Here is a 27179-nt window from a genome sequence, read left to right on the forward strand (position 1 = left end):
TCCTTGCTAGACTCATTCTCTCTGTCTCTGTCTCTCTTTGTCTTTGTCTGTCTGTCTGTCTGTCTGTCTCTCTCTCTCTGTCTTTCTACCTCTGTTTCTCTCTCATTCTCTTTCTCTAAGTGCCATTTTCAATATGTCTCAGTGTTGTTAATGCTGCTGCGGCTTTGGACCCTATTGATTAATTTTGACAATACAAAATGTGGAGGTTCGAACTCAAGACGGAGGACTTTGCTTCATTTGGATATAACTAACCTAAATGTGACACTTTCCTGTGACTCTGCACTTTGTGTTTGCAAACATTGTTCCATAAAGGCTCTGATAGGTCAGTAAAGCACATGGCTGCCCCAGTTTCCAAAACTTGTTGTATATTATAAAATGAAAATCAGTGGATCTGATTTGGCAAGCTGAAATTCTGTAAGGGTTTATAAGCACCAAACACCAGCATGAAATGTTCATGAGGTAAGGTATTCCAGGTATGACTTAAACATGTCTTTAAATAAATAATATTTAAATAAAATACTTATTTTTTAAATAAGTATTTAAAAAATACTATTATTTTAAATAAAAAAAATAGTATTTTTCAAGCTGCTAGAATATGCACATGGGACTGTATGGTCAGCATCACAGTCCTTTGAGCCAGTGAGTAGTTTTCAGTTGTTCATGTTACTAACCTCATTTGGAGATTTAAAAACAACAACTTAACTTTGAAGATGTTTTTGTGTGTGGTTCTCAGTTAGAGTCCCTGCTCTCCTGCCTCAAAGGACTGAAAATTCATCAGCGACAAGACCTTTTAAAGATAACATCTTCACACCTAAGGGCACAGCATAACCCCATCACCGAAGCTGTGAATAGTAACAAAGACAGTTCTAAATTCTAAGATGCTGTAGTCAAGTATTCTACCAATAAAATTGAAAAATAGAAAAGGAAGTTTTAAATAAGGTGCCCAACCCCGAGATTTATGTGCATCAGTCAATGGAATTATTTTATAATAGGAAATCCTTCCTGATGGTGCTGGTGGTGATTCCAGGAAGACTGAGGCATGACAGTCCCCAAAAGTTCAAGGTGTGGCTCCTAGGCTAACTTTGAATGCCTGGTGAGATGGTCTCAAAAACCCAAACGAAATAAACCAAAAGGAAGCATATTCCTGGAGCTTGAAAACATTTAATGTGTACACCAAATGACAGCTTCTTAACAACCAAAAGTGGTTAAAACGTTAACCTTATTTAAATGCAAGCTTCAGGATTGTTGTGTTAGCTTTTAGAACTGAACAAGGAGTAACTTGGAGTTAGAGTTGAAACCAACTACAAAAAAAGTGAAAAAAACTAGAAAAAAAGGAATACCAATTCTTTTGGGGTAAGAAGAGAGCACTTTGTGTGAGTAGGTGCTCTGAACCCCCACTCCTACTCTGCCAACACAGCATTCATGGTATAGATGAAGCCCAGAGCACAGGGCTCCGGAAGGATTCCCTGAGATCTCTTCTGTTCTTTGACTTGCTACTGTTTGAACATTTATCCACAATGTAACTTTACACAGCATATGAACTTCTAATAGTCTGATAGTGGGAATAAAAAAATCAACTTTTGCTTCACACAAGTTAAAATAATCAGTTACAAGGCCATTTATTGTGGGAGTTACGTATATTCAGAAAAAAGTAAATCATGGTTTTGTGTGCTTGTATCATTTCATAAGGTGGAGATGGGGATGTTTAGTGTTCTATTTAATATAGGGAGGAAGTCCTGTGAATTTTATTCAGATGACTCTCTCATATATCTTTTGCTAAAGTACCTATTGATTTTTTTAATTGACTTGGGTTTTAGCAAATAAACAAATAAATAAATAATTCATGGAACCTGTGTCCTTTTAAATCCTAATATGAATAATTTTGAGAATCCTGCATCTAATTTTGCGAGGCTCTGTCTCTCTTCAGTCAAAAGTCTAAAATTATTGTAACCACGTATCAGATGGATTTAGTTACAGGCAGTTTATTTTTCAAGTATGCAAGTATTGCTTTTGAATGGAACACCAAGTCGATGTCAGCAGAAGGTAAAGCCCCTAAAAGCTAAGCCAGACACCGGCTGCTGCTGCTGGACGGGCATGCATGGCTGTGGGGAGCAGTGTAGGCGGCCTGGGCTTTGTGTGAATGGTTGGTGTTTCTACTAGGCACACCTTTTCTCCCCTTGACATCCTTGAAGGGGATGCTCTTCCCATGGAACTGCATCGTGAGGTCATGGGCCTTGTCATTCCCTTCAGCCGTGGACACTGATAGCATTAAGGCCCCCTTTTCACCATTTCACACTCTTTTAATTCAGCTATCTAGCTGTGTTAGAAAAATGTACAGCAAGTTCTTCTTTCATTTTCTGTGAAGCAACTGAATATAATTCTTGAAACACCATATTTCTTTGGCAGGTATTAGTGACATTTTATAATCAGATGGAAAACACATGCTTAATACTTGCTTTTTTGTGTTTTTCAGGGAAAAACAGTTCAATTTCTGATTAATACATTTTTTGTGAGTTGTCACATTCTATTTTTAATAGAAGTTTGTTTTTTCTTGTGAATATGTAATTTGATCATATTAGCATTTTCTTTTCATAGAAAGTATATGAGAAGAAAAGCTCATTTTTGTGCATTGCAATCATCTCACATTTCAAAAGTCACCCTGCATAGCTTCATGTACTTGGATTCATATAAAAGCCCAATAGAGATGACAATTAATGTGCTCACCCCGTTAGGAGAGGGTAGTTGCACTGTTGATTTAAGCTTGTTGAATGAGATATCCCAGAATGTTAAAGAGGCAGACCAGCAAGTTTCAGGTGATTAAAGAAAATCCCTCGTCTTGGAGGAACTTGAAGGAACACGATGCTATTTAAGCAGAACCTAATCAGAAAGGAGAAAAGCTTGGGAGCAAAAAGACGGAATGTTTCATGTCATTATTTGCAAAGCGTCTGAACAAAAGGTTAGCAAGATAATTAAGTGCCTTGCTGCTTAGTAGAATTTTTCAAAGTAAGTTGATTAGAGACCTTCCTTAAAAAAAATTAAACATCAGAGTCCTGATAATCTAGTTGAAAAGGCTAACTAGGCTACATAGATGGAGATGAGCTTAGAGGAGAATTGACTGTGTTGTGTATTGTGGCAGATGTCTACCCGATGCACAGAATTGCTCAGCGATGTCCTTAATAGTTTTAGCACTTAAAGAGTAATGCACTATGTTCTTACCTTTTGAAAAGTGGAAATCCATGCAGAGTTAACATGCACTGGCATGAAATGGATTATTCCATTATCTTGGTTACTGCCTTTTTCAATTGATCTCGATAAATAGGATTTTCTTCTCCTTTGCCTGAAAAAAAAAAAAAAAAAAAAAACACCCAAAGCAAGTATTATCATTCTCATTATAAAATGTTATTTTCAACTGTCAAGTAAAAATTGGATGCCATCGCTTATATCTGCGTTTTCTATTTCTAGACTCTTCTGGCGATAAGAGGAGGCTGGCGTGCCTCTGACTGTGCTTGGTAAACATGCTGACCAAAAGCCCTGATTCTCCTTAAGGGGACGGTCAGGTTAAAGTGCTGGTGGCAGCCTTACAGCAGACCATGAAAACTATGGGGTCATAACCTTAGCACCCAATTTTCTACCTAAGAAAGGAAGCTTGAAGCTAATACCTAGAGCCTGGCAAGCACTTGGTAGCCATCCTCTCAGGCCAGGGTTTTTTACTGCTTTCACAGTCTAATGATTCCAGGCTTATTTTAGTGATACACATGTGGATGAATATCCAGTAGCAAACTGCTTCATCCACTGTCAGTGAGTGGGTTTATTCACTCTTGGCAGACTTTCCTCTTCAGAGAATGCTTCTAAAAGATTGGAGTGGCCCTCTGGCCTTCTGGCATTGTGAGTGCAAAATGAAGAGCCTCCAGCATACCTGAGAGCAAGCACTCTGAGAAGACCAAGGCTGGGAGTGTCATACTAGAACTGGCTTTAGGAGTCCTAAGCAACACCCACCAAAGGCTTTCCAGTTGCAGCGTACAATCCATGTGCTCAAATTAGAGATATAGCATTTTGGTCCCAAGCCCTACTAATATTTCAAACATTCTTGTTCTGAACTTGTGCTTTAAGGGTGTGTAACTCACTGTGGACTGCAAATCAGAATCACCTGCAAAATATTTTTAAAGACCTGGCATCCTAGTCACTTTCCAAACTGATCAAATCAGAATTTCTGAGAGTGGGCCTTAAACACCTGTGTTTTCATTAAATCCCATGACTCCAATTAGCAGAGGGCTGAGGACCAGTGACTTAAGCATTGTCATTTCTTCATTCATTGCTGCTGCACAAGCTGAACAGTAATGAAGCTGATGCTCTTGCCTCTGCGGTCCCTCAGACTATTTCTACTCTAAACCATTTCAGTCACTGTTTTTTTTTTTTTTTTTTTTTTTGAGTCACCTGGCTTAATCTTAGCATAATAGTTGCAATTCATTTTAGTTTCATACATTTTTAGAATGAATTTTAGTTGTTTTCACCCCCATTTCCCTTCTTTCTCTCCCTCCCTCTCCCATTGATACATTTCTTCCAAACCAGTTCATCTACTTTCATGTTTTCATCTCATGCATGACCTGCTGAGTTTAATTGGAGTTACTTGTCCAGCTGTGGGTGGGAGCAAGGGCGATTTGCCAATGGCTACAGCACTGAAGAAAATGGCACTCCTCTCTAAGCAAGTGTTAACTCCCAATAGTCACTCATAGAGAATATTGTTGGGCCCAATCTTGTGCAGGTTTTGCAGTCAGTTCATGAGTGCAACATCTATGTCATATCCAGAAGATGTAGTTTTCCGTCACATCTTCCCATCTGGCTATCACATCCTCCACCCCCTTGCCCTTCTGAAACATTCTCTGAACCTTAAGTGATGGGCTACACACTACACCATCACTTAGTATTAACACTTTGGGAAGTTACAGGTTTCTGCATGAACTGCCACCATCCACTGCAGTATGAAGCTTCTTTGATGAAGGCTGGGTATCTGTCTCAATCTCTGGTCAACATGCAATGGGAACAAGTGATAAAATGTTCCTCATTTTTGTTTCAAATATACAGTTCTAAAATACATGCTACATGTTTCTGAGAGTGGCTCCAGTAACATTAATCCCCAATTGCTCACACATGTGGCTGGCTCTATCATACCCTCTTGGGTTGGCTTCATCTCTTAGAGTTGTATATATTTTTTTAAACTTTCCTATCCTAGTCCTTATTCTGTTTTTTGTTTGTTAGTTTGTTTTTGTTTTGTTTCTGTTTTTGTTTTTGAAAAACTCAAACATGAGACTTTAGTGGAAGTTTGTCTTTTTATTCCCCCATGCTGAGTCAGTTTGAAAGAGGAAATTCATAGTGGATCTATTGTATTATGTGCTGCAGTTTTTGTTGTGGTTTTAGTAGTCATGCACTTTACTACTTGTGTTGGCTAGTGTTTATGTCAGCTTGACACAGGTTTGAGTCATTTTGGAAGAAGGAACTTAAATTGAGAGAAAGCCCCCACCAGACTGGCCTGTGGGTAAGCCTGTGGGTAAGTCTGTGGTGCCTTTTCTTGATTGATGAGTGGTGTGGGAGAGCCAAGCCCACTGGGGGTAGTACCACCCCCAAGCTTGGGGTCCTGGGGTGTATAAGAAAACAGGATGAGCCAGCCATGGGGAGCAAGCCAATAAGCACCATGACTCTATAGCCTCTGTGTCAGCTCCTGTCTCCAGGCTCCTGCCCTGACTTCTGTCAGCAGTGAAGTATGACCTGAGAACTTGTAAGCTGGAATAAACACTTTCCAATGCAAGTTGTTTGTGGTCATGGTGCTTTATCACAGCAATAGAAACCTTAATTAGAACACTCCTTAACACATTCATTTGATAAAGTGACAGAGACACTTAACTCCAAAATAATGAATGCCTTGCTTATCCCTAAGCCAATCTGTTTGTGGGCCACCCTTGCATCTTTTGCCTCTTGATGAGTTGGTCATTTCTAATCCTGTTCTTGGCGCCTACACCACATGTCCCCTCTACACTGTGCAACAAACCGTTTATAGTCTTAATCCAGATGATAATACAGTAGTGCCAGCATAATATTCAATGAAGCAGGGGAGATTTTGCACAGAGGAAAGTGATGGTGATATAGATTGATGTGATTTGTGGTGAAGAAATGTAAGCACTTTACAGTTTAGGTCTTGGTACATGGTATCTTCTGTTGAATAGTTTATCTTCAAGAATACATCTAAAATTTTAAACTAATCTTCTGGCTACCAGGAACTCCATTGTGAATATATATGAACAAACAAACAAAACCCAGTTTACCTGTGAGAAGTTTGACCAGAAAAAAAAATTCAATTAGGCACCCCAAGCGGCATGATGCTATTTTGTCCACCTAGCATTGGACCAGCTCTCCATTTCTTCAATTGAGCACAAGATGTTTTGGAAATATATAGTCTTAAACCTAGTAATGCTATTCTGCTATAGAAATTGTGAAATAAGCATTCAGCCAAACTCACAGCTCCCAGAACCACATTCATGCTGGGCAGGGGTGTCAAGTGAAATTATGTCAGACTCTCCTGATAACTCTGTATTTCTGGGCTGAATGCAAGCCATTGAATGCATGGTGGTCAGACGCATGGGTGAAGTGACTCCATTTTCCAGGTTTATCTCCAGGTGTAGGAACCTGTACTGTGTGACTGCAGCCAACAACTCTTATGTCCGGGCCATATCCCCATGCTTCTGTCTGACCTCCGAAGTTGCTGTAGCCAATGGTCTACACAAACTCAGGCCACTGGCACTCTGTCTCAAGTGTGAACATGTCTTTTGGTTACCTGTCCACATATTCTGCCTGTGTTGCTTGAGTTTGTTGTGCACATATCAGGAGGGATCAGGAGCATGAATGAGTTATTAATCCTCCAAGTACAACCACCAACCCAGGGAGTCAGGATCCCGGGACATATTCTTCATCCTGCCATCACACAGGTAGGAAGTTTTGAAGGATCTGAACTTTTCTCAGGTCCTGATGGATTCCAGTTCTGGTTCTCCTGAGCTTCATCTTCCCTTGCTCAGTCTTCTTGCACTCTGTCTGCTTCCTGAGATGAACTCCCAGTTGAATTACCTACATGTAAGTCTTTGTATCAGGCTCTGATTGCAAGAGAATCACAAACTAAGACACTCATGTTATATGAGTACTAGAAACTCCAAGTCAGTACTTACTCATGAAATAGGAATGTTAGAATCCGTATAGAGAGGACTTGATGTATCTTGCATAAAACTTTTATTCCTCTCTCTACTATATGATTCACTTGAAAAGTAACAGGTGGTAAGAAGGAAATTAGAATGCCTTATTCTAGCATGCTATCTATGGGGAAAGCAATCCCAAAGGCAGTGCCAGTCCTTCCTTTAGTCTCTGCCTTTGTGCTGTCTGATAGTAGGCTAGCCTGCTGTTCTAGCTTCTCCCGCTCTCTAACAAGTGCATCTACAAGTTGGAGATTCAGTTATAGATTTAAACTATCCTTATTATGTTTTATCTCACCCAATGATGTGCTCCACTTCCATTGAGGCTTTTTCTGTCTAGCAAGCTCAAGTCGGTCCGAATTTTCCATGAGTACCCCATTTACCCAATACTTTCAAAAAGTCACATAAATTATCTCTTTATATAAAAAGCATGCCTTACGAACTGACTCTTTAAGTTATGGTCATTTTATAAATAGGGATGTTAAAAAAGAACCATTTGTTCGAGCTCACATATGTTGGTAGCATTACTTAATGCTGCTATAAAAAGTACAATAGAATTGAGGGATCAGAATTAAAATCAGAATAAAGAGCCATTTAATTGATGAGGACTTGTTATGGTTTTCAGAAGACCACCTTCCTGTTGCATTCTGTATGGCAGAAGAAAAAGGGAATGGCCATCCTCCTCCTCCTCACCCTCCTCTTCCTCCTCTCCTCTCTCTTGTCTTCCCTTCTCTCCTATCTCTCTTCTATCCTCTCCCTGCTCTTCCTCCTTCTAAAATCACTTATCTATCACAAGAGCTTTATCCTCCTGCCCAAAATGCCTCTCAAAAGATTCACCTCTATGTATAGTCATATTCAGACTTCAACATACAAGTTTTGGAGGGATATAAGTATTCAATCCATTATAAGGAATGTCAGATCTTATGCCAATTTAGTGAATTACAAAAAGCAACTTTCTTTCATAGCATGTACAAAATCTTGGGTTCACCTCCCATCACCACTCAAACTGGATATAAACTACACCATTGTCATCCCTCCAACATAGAAGTAGAAAGAGGAAGATCAAGAGTTCAAGGTTATGCTTGGATGTGCAGTGAGTTCAAGGGCTGCCTGGGTTACAAGAGATCTTGGCTGCAAATAAACAGATAAATAAAAACCCAGTTAAACACTTTTAATATATTACTTAGAATTACTACTAGCAGTGAAGTGTACCAGAGTAAGAGAAAAGTCTGAACAAGCAGTTCTGTATTACTGCCTTAATTAACTGTAGTGAATAAGTTATTGAGTGATGAGATGCATGCTGTCATCTCTTCCCTGAGGTTTTGTCCACTCTTAACATTCTATGATTCTGTAATTAATCCTTTGGGAACAAAAAAGGTCTTCCAAGAAGCTGAAGGAGCCAGCCTCCTCAGTTGTGAGTTGTTCTCTTAACTAAGGATCATATTTTAGTTCTATCTATCTATCTATCTATCTATCCATCCATCCATCCATCCATCCATCCATCCATCTTTTTCTTTGTATTTCAGCCTTGCTAAAGCAGTCTATCCTTGATGGGGATATAGTTGGGATCTGAAAGTTAACATACTTGAGTTCAAACTGCTTGTTTTTTGTTTATTTTGTGGCTTAAGTTTATTTATTTATTTATTTATTTATTTATGTTTATGTCTGTGTGGTGCATGCATGTGCATGAATGTGTACATATGTGGGTATATGAGTGTACATTAGAGGAATGTTTGTAGGAGTCCTTTCTTTCCTACATGTGTGTTCTGGGGATTGAACCTGGGGCCATCTTGCTTGGCAGCAAGTGCCCTTAACCACTAAGCCATCTCATTAGTTTATGGTTTGTTAGTGTTTTTGTTTCTTTGGTTGTTTGTAGGCAACATATTTTGGTAGTCCAGGCAGCCCTTGAACTCACTGTGTATCCAAGAATGACCTTGAACTGATCTTCCTGCTTCCACCTCTCAGCTGCTCAGGATGACAGCTGTTAATTTTTACCTAGTTGGTGTGATGATAGGATTTTGAACCCCAGATTTTGTGCATGCTAGGCAAGCACTCCCAACTCAGGTACATTTCCAGCCCTAGAATTTATATGGGAATAACCATCTAAGTAGAAGGGGATCTTAGCAGATTTGTTGTAGAGAAGGATACACACACCAAAACAAACAAAAACATGCTGCCTTTTGCTTAGCCTATATGATTTTGTGGGAAGATGTTAAGATTTATGAAAATTATGAAAGGTTAAAACAGCCCACATCATACTTAACACCATGCCACTGTCATAATGTAAATACCCAGAGTTGAAATGCAGCCTTTTAGAGTCATGTGTGAAGTACAAGGAAAGATTCTAAATGAGGCTCTCATGGCACCTACATGCAAATGATTTAATGATAAGATTTGTTTTGGATCTAGGCATAATTATCTAGCTGAAATGTTGGCATACAATTGTATAATATATAATTGTATATGAGTATCATTATATATTGCATCTTTTAAATTCAGCATTTCTATCACAAAATATTTATTGCTTGCATTTGCTTAGCTGACTACCTCTAATCACACAAAACAGCACAGGTGGTTCTTGACCTAATGATGCTTAAAGGAAAGATTTAAACAAGGCACTCTAAACCAGTGAGGACACCAGTGAATGTCACCTAGCATCCCATAGGAAAATACTCATCCAGCAGAGCCCCTCTTCAATTGGAGAATTTTATTAGGCTAAAATATTTATGTTAGTGCTAAAATGTTTTTAAAGAAATTGATGAGTCTTATGTATATTTAAGATAAGCTTCCCACATAGTTTCTTTAACTAAAGCAACCGTCAGAAAGTCCTTGTGAGACCACTTATACAATCCTACCTACCAGGTAACACATGAAAAAACGATAGGCCTTTGTATGACTAAAAAATTATATACTGCAAGGATGACTAGAATGGATGAGGAAATTTGTGATGGCCTTATGCGTGTTTATGTATTTATTTATTTGACTTACTTCATTTCATTTCTTTATATGTTTAAAAAGAGAGAGAAAATAATGTTATAACTTGGTTGCTAAAAAGGGAATATGAATTTGAGAAGCTAGAGGAAACCAGCCCAAATATGTATTTTCATCTTTCTACAAGTGCTCTCAGGACTTATGCTGAAGGGCCATGAGATGTGATTAAGGGTGTGTGTACTTGAACTGTTAATGTCAACACATGTAGAAGCACTATTACATTATTAAGCTATTAACTCTAGTAATGGATGTTTACATATTATTTGAGTAAATGTGTCTTTTACTTTTGCCCTTAGAATCTTAAAGATGAGCTGACTCAGTGAGCAAAATCTTTCATCAGCTCCTAATTCTAGGGTGCCACCTGAAAGGACACAGAAGCCAAGCTGCTCTAGGCAGATGACACTAAGGAATGGGAGCTTTGTGATAAGCCAGACAAACCTAAGGCCTCCTTTCCATGTCAAAAGACCAAGAAGAATGCTTACTGGGAACTCCTGCCAGTGCAGATGACTTTTGTGGTTAACTGATTGGATTGCAGATGATGGTCTGACCAAAGGTCAACATTCTAGTTTCCAAAAATTTGCACAATTTTGCTGAATTTACTTAACTTTTCTATGTACAACAAATATTCCTGAATAAATGGTCCATGTTTCACTCAAAGTTTGGTATATGGCATTTTTCATATGTAGAATTTCTCATATATTATTGGAGTTTATTTTAGAAATTTATTGTGATCTGTGTCCTATAACAACTCTGATTCCAAAATCTTTTAAAATACTATAACATGATATTTAGAGAGGTTTAATCCCTATCACCACTCTTCAGAAATTTCACAGATTTCAGCACATGATATTTCTCCATCTGATAAAATAATGGAAATGATTTAAACTTCTAAGATATGTTTGATTATTTGAGTTGGTCTTATACTTAATACTTATACTTGGGTAAGTCAAGTGCTCCTGTGACACTGAGTTTTATTCTCTAGAGGCACAGACCTGTTCATTAGTGTGTTACTTCTCTACAGATTTTGAAGAATTTTAAATGTTAACTGAATAACCTTCTATTTCTAATGTTGACTAGTTTCTCTTAGTGTTATGATTAGAATGCTTGCTTCATTTAACTTTCAGCTTGGTACATGGAGAAATTATTAAATGTTGCATATCAGTGTTCTCATATCTGCCTTGCTTGGATTCACTAATGCTTTTAATTTTTTTCAAATAGTATATTTTAAGGTCTTGTTAATTTTCATACAGTTTGCAATTAATCAAAGCTATTTCTTACTTTTGTCATAATTGGATAAATTATTTTATTATAGCATTGATTAATAAAATGTCACTAATAATGGCATTCTTATTTATTTCCCACATAACAAAAATACTTTTAGTATTTTATCATTAAAACATGTAATATTAAACTGAATAATCCTAAGTTATATAGATTATCTTTCAAATTAGAAGTGGGCACTTTCGGTAAAAATTTGTATTATTTGAGATTATAATTTATGTATGTTTATACATGCAAATTATATTAAATACATTGATTAGGAACTTTAAAAGCTAGATCATCTATTTATTGAAATAAACTATTTAGCCATGTTATTTTGGCATGTTGCTTCATTCTTGTATGCTGTTTTAAAAATTAATTTTAACATTGAATAATTTATCTGTGGTTTAATTCTGCAGCTGAAAAAAGATGTATTATTTTTATTTTATGTGTATGGGTATTTTGCCTGCACTTATGTTTGTTCACCATGTGCATGCAGTACCCTCAAAGGCAGCAGAAGCGGGCACTGTTCCTTTGGAATGAGATGTAACAGATGGTTGTGAGCCAAATATGTGAGTGCTGGGATTTGAACATAGTCCTCTGCAAAAAGCAGCAATTGTTCTTAACCACTGAGCCATCTCTTCATTCTCTGGAAATTATCTATCTGTCTGTCTATCTATCTATCTATCTATCTATCTATCTATCTATCTATCTATCCATAAATCTATAGAGAAACGCACATACACATACACACACATCTTTAGACAAGGTCATAGTATGTTGCTCTGGATGGTCTATAATTTGTAATCTTATTATATCTTTCCTTTATTGGGATTTTAGGCATGTAGCACCATGCTTGGATCAGAATGTATTTTGTTATCTAGGTTTTGCTTATTCTAGACACATGATTTTGTGTATATAAAGTGAATAGATTGAGCTAGTAACAATTAATGAGTAAACCTCAAATCAATCATTTTTATATAACTGAATGCTAAATTCTCAGACTAGTATTGTTATATGGCTGCTCTTTCCTTGTTTCTGTTATTACTTTTTCAGTGTACCTTAGTACTAATGAGGCTGCCATTTATATATGATTTTTCTTATCTATTTTCTGTTATCCTATTTTGTCTTTTAAGCTTACCTTTTTATTAATCTTTATTTGTAAAGAACCTGAAAAAAAAGAACATAATGCAGCCATATTAGTTTATTCTTTCTCTATCATTTAGGTATCTTTTCAACCTTAACCAAGCTGAGAGTTACTGTTTTTTGATAACAGAATTTAAACCATTCACATTTGTTGTAATGACTGAAATGTTTGTTATTTGTGACATTATAATTTTGATTTTCTCTGTTTCTTTTTCTTCTCAATTTATTATATGGAGCAAGAGAGATGGCAGGTTAAGTTGAAAACCTAAAGAAAATATATTTTATATTCACTGAGAAAATTTCTAACAGTGACCAGCTGGGAAATGACACATCTGTATGTAGTTCACTAAATGCCACAAAATGCTATATGACATGAAATCCATTGCACACTATAAAAGTATGCTGTCCTGATACATAAAGATGACCTTGCTGACCCTTGCATCTGTGAAGCATGTGTTTTGAGGTGCTTTTGATGTGCTGGTGAAGGCTTATACTGAGCCTTGGCATACATTTATATGACAGCTTCTTGTGTTAGGATTTAAAATCATGTGCATTAGACATTTTTTTCTCTCTGTAGCTATATAGAATTTTAGTTTTCATATTTGTTAATCTATACTTCTTAATGCTTACTATATTTAGGTTATCATAAGTGTGTTATCAAAACTGGGATACCTTTGAGCAGTAGGAAAATAATTTTGAACTGGGATCATTAGGAATGAAATGGAATGAGGAGTAATCGAGACCTAGTAATTAGAGAAGGGAATGTTTTATAAATGAACACATTTTTCACAAACCCTAATCCTATGAAAAATTATGAGAAAAGACTTTAGGACATTCAGGCTGGGGTTGAAGATTTGTGGGTCAGTAAAATTTGAAAGGGCAAAGAAATTATGATAATGTAACATGGCTGAAATAAGACACATTCATCCTCTTCCCCTGAGCCACAGATATGACTAACTGCAAGGATGACAGGTATTCTTTTAAATGAAAGAGTTTATTAAATATACAGAAAGCAAAAGCAAAAGGATGAGTAGTAAATTGTAGATAGGTAGTAAAACATCGTGAAATTGATCATTTAAAATGTCCAGCTGAGATGAGATGACTGAAGCAGCCTAGTTGAGAGACCAAACAAAAGGTAACATGAAATTGGAATGTATTTGGACCTTTTTGTTGGGACTACTGGCTCCCCAGTAATGACTCAGAGACTTATTATTAATTATGAAAGCTTGATCATAGCTTAGGCTTGTTACTAACTAGCTCTTACAACTAATCCACTTTTATTAATCTACATTTTGCTACATGGTTCTTGGCTTTACCTGCCCTCCAGCATGTATTGCTCTTTGTGCATCTCCTGGCAACCCTACCTTTCTTCTTCCCAGCTTTCTTCTTCCCAGCATTCTGTGTCTGGCTATTCCTGCCTATACCTACTGCCTAGCTAATGGCCATTTAGCTTTTTATTAAACCAATAGGAAGATGCCTTGGCAAAGACACATCTTCATAGTGTAAAAAATATTCTATAACATTTTTACCTTTTTGTTTAAATAAAAAGGAAAGGGTTTCACTTTAACACAGTAAAACTATATATAATAAGAACAATTATTAGGTAAGAATTACATTCACAATGTCCAGTCCATTTTTATTTTGCAATTTCAGAGAAAATACTCCATTATTTATCCCAACTTGGTGAGTCCAAAGTTCTGTACCTAATTTGCCTTCTATCATAACTAAGGACAACTGTAACTATCTAGTCTTCAACTCTATCAAAGACCCCAGAAAGATATAATATTACCTGAGTAAACAGGAAGTACAGTGCAAGCCACTTCCACAATGACAGAGAGATCTGGCCACTTGGAGAGTTAACCAAAGTTTCTCTGCAGTGTTAGGGCATCCATCTTCAGCCTACAGACCTATAATATCTTACAAACTTTTCTGTGAAGCAGGAATTTTTGAAAGACTCTCCTGCCTTGTCTTGGCAAAGTTTAGTAGTCATTTTCTTTTATATTCTGCTTGTCCAGTTTGGACAGCATAATGTCAGTAGTCAAAGCAAGGGCAGTTTCTTACCCAAATGGCTAACTTTTGCCACAAAGAAAGCAAATTTCATATGGAGGTTCTTTGATGCCCATCATCCATTTTTGAAGTAAATTGGTGCTGGCAGGAGCAGATATGTTGTACTGTCAAGAAAAGCCTTATGTTATTAAAATATTTTAAATGCCATAGTCTGTAGGTCTTTGAAGTGTTTGAAGACCATCTATCTATCCAAAATATGTCTCTGTATGACCTTGAAAACATACTTAACATGATTGTCATATATGACTAACTGATAACCTGTATTTTTAAAATATTCTAAATGGGTTTTAAAGACTAAAACTTTACATAACCTTTTTAAATGAGCTACATAGGTACAATACCTTAAGAATACTTTAACAAGAATAACCTCAGATTAGTATCAGTATACAAAAATCTATACCAATGTAAAATATTGTAGTGGTTGTTTAAAAGTAGACTCAGCAATCCACCCTTTTATCCCATCATTTCTATACTCTATCCCCCTTTTCCCTTCAGAAAGAGATCCCTGAATCTAATTTATCTTTTTTTCCCTCCCCATGAGCAATAACAATTTTTAACCAACCTCCCTAAATGATGACAAACATCTATAACCCCCTGAATGACCAAAAACCACCCACCCTGTCTCTTGGGAATGTGGACATTGTGTTCTCTAGACTGCTTCTTGTTGTCTAAGGGTGCTGGAATCTTTGGGGGACCCTGATAAAATTAGAATAATGGTCAGGTCCTGCCACAGAATAGTCTGTGATGCTGGATCATCTCATCTAGAAGCCTTGAAGCTATTCTGGATGCAGAACTCTGAGTAAATTGCAACAGAGACATTCTGAGATGCTTGATCACTTGCCACCCACTGTTTTCATTGATATCTGGACCCCTTGCTCTGAAGACACACAAACTTTCAAAGGTAACATACATATCTGCATTAATACAAGTATAGACTGTGCATTGTACACAAGCCAACCAAAGATGTTTTTTTGTTTGTTTTATGTTTGAGCAGGTAAGATATATGTCACTTAGCATGTAGTTCTTGTAGATATATTTCTTTATGTCTGTACCCAGGATTTTCATGATCAAATCTGATTTCTATCAACTTTGAATGAATCCATAGCCTTTCGTTTTCTGTGGAAACAATAACATAACCTCTCCCCCATTGTAACTTATTTTCTGACATCCATTTTGAAGTTGACATTTTAAAAATATATAGGTTGGTTTAATTTAGAACTTTCCATAATCTAATGTCTCTCAGCAGCTATTGCTTGTTCATTAGCAATCAAAATATTCAAAAGCAATACAATAACATACGGGATGCAGATTCCCTGTGTATTTCCCATTTCTACATGGCTTATTTTTTTTATTACTTTACTCTTTCTTTAAAGACTTTACTGTTATTTTTAAACTGTTTATTTTTTTCTGTGACTATCTATACCCATTTTTTTCCTTAAGCCTACACACAATGTTAAACACACTGTAATCTGTTTAGAGTTTTTTTTTCCCATCTGAACCTGCTTTAGTGGGTATCTGTAACCTTTTCTGTCTGCATGAGAAAAACCTTAAACCTGCTGCATGGCTTAGCTTATGGTACACTGGCAGCTCAAGCATGCAGGCAGCTCCTGGGAGACATGTCTCTGTACCACAGATAGCAAGAGAGACATAAGAGTGGGAAGCTACATTTGGCTCTGTATGTGTGTGTTTAGACCCTATTTTAAAGCTTTCTCAGGTCTTATGTGGATATAAGTGGCCAGACATTGGGTACCATTTTAAGCAGATTTTTCTGTTCTGCCAGCCAGCTTCCAAATAACCACACAGAGACTTCTTATTCATTATAAAATCTTGGCTGATAGCTTAGGCTTATTTCTAACTGGCTCTTATAACTTAAATTAATCCATTTCTATTAATTTGCTTTCTGCCTTGTGGCTTTATTACCTCTACTCTGTACTGCCCATATTGCCTCCTCTGGATCCTGGCATCTTCTCCTGACTCCACCCTTCTTCCCAGCATTCTCTCTGCCCTGAAAATCTTGTCTAGCTATTGGCTATTTGGCTTTTTATTAAACAAATCACAGTGAAATATCTTCACACAATGTAAAGGTCTATTCTGCAACATTTGGGGGCTTGTGAACATCCAGTAAAAACTGACTGGGAAAAACTGAGGCAGTTAGCTGGAATCTGAGTTGATCTTTTTCTCTCTGAGGATAGGAATCCCATTCAAATAAAAAAAAAAAAAGAATCCCATTCAGCTTTTTGTACTTACTGAAAGTATTTTTATATCATGGGTAAACAATAGTAACATCTTCTGGAAAAGACTTATCTTCTAGTTGTTTTCAAGTACATGATGCTTTCAATACCCTCAGCTGCTTATTGTTTTTTGTTCTCCCTGTTACAGAGAAGGAGGACCAACCTGACTCAGGACAGAGAACTTAGGAGACATTGACATAAACAACCTTGCACTGAATTCAGGGACCAACCCAGCTTCTAGAGCCAGATTGTCAGTGGGCTAAGATAACATATGACAATTTTACTAATATAATGTACATTACAGTACTATTTCTCTTGGCTGTTTATTGTAATAGTTATGTCATCTTGAATGGTCCTGCTTCTTCAGGTTTGTCTTGACTGAACCTTATTTTCTTTTTAATAGCTTGATATCATTGAACATCTTTCATTGTGTCTGACAAATTTAATGCTTTTAATCCATTTTCTCCTTCGCTGCCTTCTTCTAAAGAGCACAAGATTGTTAACAGAATTCTTTGGTAAGGGAATGTAAGACAATTCACTCTAGTTGTCGTTTATCAGCCTTCTCTGTTCTCTCTCCCATGTCTGTGCTTTTGTTTTTGTAGATTATTTAGTACCATTGGATCAGCCTCCTGCAAGTATCTTTCACCGTACAAGATAATTAAAATAATTTCAGAGATACTTGTTTAAAAGCCATTTTAGATGCAACTGCACTTAACTTTGACCATTTGTAGCTCCAGAACAATATTTAAAACACAAATTCCCATGACTAACTAGGCATCACTATCCTATGTCTGCAAAGAGAGGAGTGAGTTAGTTAATATGGTGTGATATCTAGAAGAGAATATATAGCCTTGTAAAGTCTGAAGTGACCTTTTCTATGTATATGAAGTATAGGTGTAATGCTGTTGATGTCTTTCTGTATGCTATGAATATGTGTTGCTCTGATTGGTTGATAAATAAAGCCATTTGGCCTATGGCAAGGCAGCCTAGAGGCAGGCAGGAAATTAAAAGAGACAGACAGGAAGAAGGAGAGGAGAGATGACAGTGAACTGCCTAAGGAGCAACATGTAATGGGACGCAGGTAAAGTCACAGAACATGTGGTGATACATAGATTAATAGTTATGGGCTAATTTAAGATATAAGAGCTAGCTAATGAAAAGCTAGAGCCATAGCCATGTAGTTATAATTAATATAAAACCTCTGTGTGTTTACTTGGGGGACGTGAGTGGGAGCGATTTGTCCTGACTGCTGGCAGGCTGGGACCAGGAAAACTTCAGCAACAAATGGTGTCCACACTTGGTGGCAAGAGTTTCCACCTAAAACCTGAGAGAGCTTAAGAAGAGATTATAAATGTAGCTAAGAGCACCTTCCTAATTCACGTCACTCATGGCGGGCCTAGGTATAATGATTTGTCCCCTGGCTGTGGTAAGTTTGCAGCATGTGGGCTGGAGCTACAGCAGGGCAGATTCCCACCAAATTACACAGAGGTTTCTGCAAGCTGCACAACATGGTACATGGTGAATAGAGCTTTTGCTACTAAAAAAAAAAAAAAAAAAAAGAGGATTCTGGGCTGTACACTGCTGGATGGAAACACAGACCCACTGCTTCCCAGAGTCCATCAGTGAGCATAGTTCCCCCAAAGTTGGTGGTAAACATAATTCCACCATGTTGGAAAGCTGAGGTGGGCGGAGCCAGCAGCCAAAGCTGCTGTTTCAGTCCTAGTAATGCTACAGTTTAAAGCAATAGATTCACAATAAGTCAGATTCAGGTTAAATAAACCTCTAAATGGTTACAGTGTGTGTAAAAATGTATGTAGGCTTGGAAGAGAGAGGAAAAGGAGTATAGACAATTATATAAAAAATAGTTTTAAAAAATAAAGTCTTTAAAGAGACAGTAAAGGTAATATAAAAAATAAGCCATGTAAAGATGGATATTACACAGAGAGTCTGGATTATATTGTCTTTGGGATTTTTAACTGCAGAGAGACATTTGATTTTAAAAGCTGCTAAGTTAAATTAATATGTATATTTTAAAGGTATCTTGATTTCAAAATTTATGTCTAAGGATATGTTGCTTTGGAAAATAGATTCTGCTTTTGTTTCCACTGAAGATGAGAACCTGTGGATTGCTTCCAGGCTAATATGGTTTGACCAGCCAAGACCCCCTGAAAGGTCTCCAATGACACCATGGCCCTGATCATCCAACATCCAAAATCAACTTCAAGGCAACTGGCTCAGAGAATACAGCCTAACAGACTACTCCAGTCAGGACTTGACCATAATCCTAAAATTTTCTTTGTATCTCCACAAGATTATCAAGATTATAAGATTGCCCTCTATCAGCAGGAAGTAGCCTAGAAAAAAACGCCCACCTTACCAAAAAATAGATTATCGATATTTGTCTTTTTTTAGGTTATTGGTTACAAATTATTATTGGTCATAGTCAATCTCTTTCTAAAAGAAGGAAGTGGGATATTATGTGTAAATATAGATTGTAGATATGATAGGATAAATAGGTGGATTGTTGAACCTACTTTTAAAGAGCAACTTGCTTAAAATGTTTTACATTGGTATAGATTTTAGTTTATTGATACAAATTTAAAGTTATTTTTGTTTTACTGTATGTATATTTCTACTCTTGTTTAAGGTATTATGTTTATGCAGTTCATTTAAATTGTAATGGATAATTATAAAATACAGATTAGTAATTAGTCTTCTATGATAGTCAAACTTATAGTCATGTTAAATTTTCTAGGTATACATAGATATAATTCAATTAGGTAGTTAATCTTCAAACACTTCAAAGACATACAGAATATGGCATTTAAAATGTTTTAAAAACCTAGACTTTCCTGGACAGTGAGACATGTCTGCTCATAGCAACACCGATTTATTTCAGAGAGAAGGATGGTCATCAAAGACACTCCATATGAAGTTTATTTTCTTCTGGGCAAAAATAGCCATTTGGACAAGAAACTGTTCTTGCCCGGACTACTTGACAAAATGTTGTATTGACTGGACATGCAGGACCCATAGGAAGGCAACCACTGAACTTTGCAAAACAAGATGGTCCTTCAGGTTCCCGTTTCATAGAAGAAACTTCCAGACATTCTACAGGACACAGAGAGAAGTGACTGAGAGACTCTAGACCTATAGGCTGAAGATAGATGCCCCAACGTCACAGAAGAATTTTGGATAACTGTCCAAGTAGCCAGCTGTCTGTCATTCTAGATTTTTTGAAAGTTGCTTACAATGCATTTCCTCTTTACTTAGGTAATATTATATCCTCCCAGGTCTTTGATGTAGTTGAAGACTAGATAGTTATAATTATGATTTTCCCTGGTTATGATAAGAGATAAGCTAGATATGAAACCTTGGATTCACAAATATAGGATAAATAAAATATATTTTTTGAATTTGCCAAATATAAGTGGACTGGCTATTGTAACTGTGGTTCTTGCTTGATAACTATTCTATTTTATGTAATTTTACTATGTTAAAGTTAAAAGCTTTTTTTAAAAAAAAAAGAAAACGGGAAGTGCTATGGATGTCTTTCTGTATGCTGTGAATATATGTTGCTCTGATTGGTTGATAAATAAACCATTTGGCCTATGACAAGGCAGCTTAGAGTCAGGCAGGAAATCCAAACAGATAGAAAGGAAGAGAAAGGAGAGGCAAGGGAGACGCTGCTAGCCACTGCCAGAAGAAGCAGGATGTAAAGGTATCAGTAAGCCACAAGCCACGTGGCAAAGTATAGATTTAGAGAAATGGGTTAATTTAAGATATAAGAGCTAGCTAGCAAGAAGCCTACCATGGCCATAGTTTAAAAATAATATAGGCCTATATGTGTTTATTTGGGACCAAGCGGCTCTGGGACATGGGTGGGAGAGATTCCACAGGACTGGAGAAAACTTCTGGCTACAGGTATAATGCCTTCATAGGAAAGCCTCTTGGGAAAGAGAAATGCTATCATCCCAGGTTAGATACCATTATTGTACACCACTGCAGCACTTCTCAAACCTTTATCAAATGCCAACCATATATCAGAAAGTATACTAGGAGTTCTGGAGAAATAAACAAATGAAAAGTTGATGTCATATAATTGCATAATGAACAAGTATACATTTAATCACAAAGAAGGGAGTACATTTTACTTGGTCAAGAATTCAAATGGAAACTCCAGGTGGCAAGACACATAGGAAGACATACTGGATGGGGATAACTGCACTTGGAAGGACCCAGTAAACAGCAGTGCAGAAGCATGTGGCTGAACATGCATTTTGTTTGCTGAGAACCACAATGAGATTTGGGCAGTGAAAGATGACTTAATTTTAGGGTGATCTAAACTGGATAGACCCTGTAATTACAACCTCCAAAAGCATGTACACATTTAGTAGATAAGGCATAGCCATGAAGGAGTTCTGAATAAGAAGGTGAAGCATTCTTTGTTTTAGAAAAGTAAATGTGCCTATATGTAGATACTCTGGATTCTTAGAAATGTCTCCAAGGTCAAGGACAGTAACTGGCTATCAATTGTTATACTTTATGAACTTTGTAATGTTTTTAGTTAGGCATGATAAAAGGAAGGAAAATTATATTGTAGAGGAAATGCATATTGCCAAGTAGCTGTGGAATTTTAGTTTCTCACCTGTGGAATGAATTTTTTCATTTTTGGATTACATAAATATTATTTGGTGGCTGTGGGTACAGAAGAGTCAACTTAATATTGACAGGTTCCATTTTTCTTATAATAAGAATTAGAAAGTATTTTTTAATATTTTCTATCTTTTTTATATTTAGAGAAAAGGCTAATGTCAACATGCTTTAAGAATGATCATAAAATATCAATGTTATAATTATTGTACAGAGTACTAAATGCTTTAATTTCATTGAAATTCTTGTACACATTTTTATTTTAGAGTTATGCATTATTAGTGTGTGAATCATATTAAAAGTGAATGCATTTTGATGGTTCAAAAACTTCTTTTTCCACCAGGCCAGATGCCAAATGTACCAATGAACTGTTTCAGGAATGAAATTCTCAGGTTACTTTAAATTCTTTCATGAAGTATATTTTTATTATAATATACACATTTTATTAGTTTTATTATTGACCAGAGACATGTTGGCTAATTTTCCTAATTGTGTGGATCATGTTTACTAATGAAGTGCATATGTACAAGTATCATTCTGATCTGTACTTTACTTGATGTTTATATGCAGTGTGAATTAAGAATAGAACAAGGTGAGGTGAAGGAGGGAAGGAGGAAGAAGAAATACAATTAACAGGCTCAGTAGTTTTGGACTATAGCTGCTTTAATTAACAGCTTTGTGGTGGCAAAACAAATGTGCTTTGGGGAAGCTAAGAATAACTATGATCCTGGCATCCTCTTTGTGAAGAACTAATTTTCTTTTGATAAAAGAAAATCAAAGTTGATAAAATATTTATGTAAGAAGATGACCAACTTCAATTTTTTACATATTGTTAATAAACATTCATTTATTAATTGAATTAGTGGACATCAAGCATAATTCTTCTGTTAAGACTAGCATTTTTCTTTATATTTTCTAGAATTGTATGCCTCTGGAGTGTTTACCAAAAAAGTGATCAGGATGAAATCACTTTAATTTCATAAGTTGCTTGTTCTTATATAGGAAGGTGTGCCAGAATGGGGTGTGGTTGTTAAGTAATTTCAAGTCAATATCCATTTAATGCTAGCTCTCTACCCCATGACTATGTCAAAGTTTGCTTATCTAGTCTATACTTACTTATTTTTTAAACATTAATAGTATAGCTAGCCCCATTAGTAACACCCCTATCTGTACACTTTATATATGTCTAATTTTATTCTCTGGATGAATTTTCAGTAGAGCTTCTAAGTCACATACTGCACACTTTTCAGGTTCTTGCTGCATGTTGTCAAATTTTTCTTTGTTCTCTCTTTGGGTTTTACCTATGTGTATTACTAGTAAAAAGACTACTCACTTATTTTTTTTTTAATATTTTTTAATTTTATGTGCGTTTGCATGCCTTAGTATATGTGTGAACACCATGTGTATGCAGTGCCCATGGAAGCCAGAAGAGGGCATAAGATTCCATGGAACTGGAGTTACAGGATGTTGTGAGTCACCTGATGTAGGTGCTGGGAACTGAACACAGATCCTCAGGAAGAGCAGCAAGTATTGTTGACTATTGAACCATCTCTCCAGCGCAACACTGCTTGCTTTAAGAGACATACATGTATGGTATATGTAATGTTTGTGTTTTATGTAGGATCAAGCTATATAATTGAATTCTCTAGAAAACATAACTACTTTACTTTTTAAAAGTTAAATAGTAGCCAGGCGGTAGTGGTGCACACCTTTAATCCCAGCACTTGGGAGGCAGAGGCAGTCAGATCTCTGTGAGTTCAAAGCCAGCCTGGGCTAGCCAGTGAGTTCCAGGACAGGCTCCAAAGCTACACAAAGAAACCCTGTCTCCAAAGACAAAACAAAACAAAACAAAACAAAACAAAACAAAACAAAACAAAAAGTTAAATAGTTCCAGTAGTATTCTTTAGGGAGTGTTTCTATCCTTATTATGTAAAGTAGACTTTTTTCATCAAAATGCAAATTCCCTGGGTGATTTAATAAGAGGGTGACTTTTGCCCTTCATGTATATGTGTGGATTTCTAACAATAACAACAAAAATCCCTGGCTTTCAAGGTAGAATAAAAAATAAGCTTTAGCTTGTATGAAATTTGCAGGAGCTGATTTGTTCTAGCCATGTGTCAAGTGACAAGTGATAAATTAAACACAGTATTGTTCCCATCTTGCCTTCTGTCTTTGAAGGTGGAAAAGATTGGATTGAAAGGGAATTTCCTTTCTTTAATGACACAATTCATTCATCTGTCTCACTCACTCTTCTGTGGTTTGCATACATTTCTAATCACAGGTGAGGGATTAAAATTTGAATCATGATCTCCCGTTGCTTGTTTGACTGTAAATAAGTCACCGTTCTCTTTTTACTGTTGTTACCAATCTCCTTTTCCTACACTTGGTTCACTGAAGAATCAAACTCTTGAACAACTTTTACTTTGCTGCTCCTAATGTAGCCCTATGTGTCTACACAGCTGTCTGTATGATTCTGACTGAGAGTCCTAGGCATCTCCATTCCCTGTCTGTCCTATTTTCTAAAGTCTACTATTTTCTCTGCAACCTTAGCTCTGTTCACGCTAACTCTCTAACCCTTGTCGCCCTAAAAAACAGCATCACCTTGACATCTCCCTTCCTATCTTACCATTGTGTTCTCCTCTGATGGCCTCATTACAGTTATTTGACCTTATTAAGATGATTGATCCATTGACTTTACCACCTTCCCATGCTCCTTCAACTCCCTTCTACACTCTCTTCCTGGTGGCTGGGGTTCTGTGGCATGCATTATAGCTTTCGATTCTTACAGAGTTAAAGTGTGACTGGAGGGAAAAGCTCACAGGGTAATCTTAAAATTATGATCCAAAGATCTCCGAAGGGAAGTCCTATCATAAACTGCACAACTTGACTCTTCCTTCACACGCTGAAGTGACACCTTTCTTCCTGTACTGCAGATGGCCTGAAATAATACTAACTAAGCAAAGTGGCAAAAGTCTTCTACAATGGAACAAACACATGGTTTCATTAAAGCTATAACCAAGAATTTATTTCCTTGAGTGGACTTTTACTATCAATTAGTTACCTTACAAAATTTATTTCCTTGAGTGGACTTTTACTATCAATTAGTTACCTTACAAAATTTGTGATTATGGTCTATGAAAGAGAAATTTTTGTCTTCCTTCAAGCCTTTTAATCCGCGTATTCCATTTAATCAGTTAAACCTCAAAATTGCTATGACTGTGTATTTACATTGAGTGCTACACTTTTGAGGCAGCAGAATTTGAAACAAACAAACAAACAAATAAATTGGAATTGGTAGACCTGTTTAGATTCCTTGATCTTACAAGTGCTAGCTTGTGACTTTAGACAAGTTGCCTGTCCTGTCTTCTCTAAGATCTAGTGTGTCCTGTATGGTGGAGTTAGTGTCGCTGACCTGAGTGGATCATTTTGAGAATCAAGTGGAATTAATTCATAAGTTAATTAGTAGTCTGAGGAGCTTCACATGAGCTCAGCCTGTCACCAGTTGAGCACTTCACATTCAGAATTACTTTCACTGTGTAAATTATGATGACTTGAAATTGGTGTCCCGTGTCATCTTTTAAGCATGAAAGAATATAGGTCTTAAATTTGAAAAATAATTTGATAGTCTTATTCCTTCTCCCAGGATCGAAGTGATGAATTCTTGATGAAAGAATAACATTATTGGTTACATACAGTGTATATGTTCTCATTACTGTATAAATAAATAGCTGTGTAAACATTTGGGTGGATCTAAATAACCTCTATGTGGGGATGAAGGCTGCATGTTGTTCTTGGCTTCCCATCTTGTCACAAAAGCATCTCCTAATCTTTTTCATTTCCAAAATAGTGTTTTTGGAGAAATAGGGAGGAAAGAACGCCCAAAGAGAGAGTTGACTTGGAAATGTTTATTTAATCTTCAAAAACATGTGCAAAATATCAAGAAACTTTGTCATCCTTAAATCTGGAATCATTTTGGAAGATCTGCTTTGAAAATAAAGCTCCTAAGAGTGAGGAACTGGCTTACCCAGCTATCCTGTTTCAAGGAAAACAGAGGAGGCCTCTTGGATGAAATGCAATCCATCTCCTATTCACCAGCCTCAGGGAGAGCCTGCTTAGGGGGAGCTGTAATTAGCCCAGTTGCTGCTTTTTTATCCCAATCGTTTCTCCTTTGCTTTTCACATTTTTTTCTTTCTCTTCATTCTTTTTTGCTTTGTTTTGTTTTTTTTTAAAGAGCACTTCACATCATTTATAAATTTAAGTTTCTGAAATTAGAGTAGGAATCATGGAAATTGCTTATAGCATTCAGCTAGATAGTGTTTACCAGCACTAACATAAATCCAGATATCTGCATTCAGAAAATTTATACATTTAATATTTTATTATATTTAAAAAATTATTTTTTAAGTTTAAAATTTTATGTTTTAAACATTTTAAAATTTATTTGTTACATTTAAAATGTATTACACTTAAATATTTTTCATTAAGTCATTTTATTGTACTATAGCTGTTTTGAACTATGAATGATTAAAAATGTACTCTTATTATTCAAGATTTCCAATCTTTGTTTTCTTGCTTTCAGCCCCAAGTACAGACTTGGGGTGGAAGTTTATTTTTAATTAGAGTCTACAAGTAATGAACATCACAAGTAAACATATGGACATTCCCAGAAGCATTTCTGTAAGCAGTAGGTTCATCTGCAGATTCACTCAAACCTCATGAGCACATCAAATCTCCTCTTTGCTTAAAGTATACATTTCTAATTTGAGATGTACAACAAAATGTCTGATTTTTTTGTACTTTTTTTTGTTTTTACATTCACAGTTTTTTTTCCAGAAGTATATTTTACCATTTTTTCTATGTATTTTATTATTAGGTTTTCAAGCTGGCTTTCAGTATTTTTATGTGATTATTAGAGTAAGAATTTTTTTTTTTTTTTTTTTTTTGGTTTTTCGAGACAGGGTTTCTCTGTGTAGCTTTGCGTCTTTTTCTGGATCTCACTTGGTAGCCCAGACTGGCCTCGAACTCACAGAGATCTGCCTGGCTCTGCCTCCCGAGTGCTGGGATTAAAGGCGTGTGGCACCACCGCCCGGCTAGAGTGAGAATTTTTAAGTAAGTCCTGTTTTCTATAATTTCCAAAATTGGTAGTGATAATATAGAATATAATTTCATTGTAACAGTATAGTTTTTATTGTCACTAATTACTTTTATTTATATTTTTAAGTCTTAATTCTCTACATTGGTTCAACTAAACTTTCTCCGCTGAAACTAAATATATTATTTGATTTGCATGTTCCTTAAGAATTTTACTAGCAGCACTTACTGTGAAGATGCTAAAATAATATGTTCCAAAACTGTCCTCAGCCAGGCGGTGGTGGCGCACGCCTTTAATCCCAGCACTCAGGAGGCAGAGTCGGGTGGATCTCTGTGATTTTGAGGCCAGCCTGGTCTACAAAGCAAGTTTCAGGAAAGGCGCAAAGCTACACAGAGAAACCCTGTCTTGAAAAAACCAAAAAAAAAAAAAAAACACAAAAAACACAAAAAACTCTCCTCAAAGCCTAAGTGCATGCATGGAAATGTATAGAAGAAGCTGTTTGAGGCT

The sequence above is a fragment of the Peromyscus eremicus genome, chromosome 4 (assembly GCF_949786415.1).
Source record: "Peromyscus eremicus chromosome 4, PerEre_H2_v1, whole genome shotgun sequence".
NCBI classification, from domain to species: Eukaryota; Metazoa; Chordata; class Mammalia; order Rodentia; family Cricetidae; genus Peromyscus; species Peromyscus eremicus.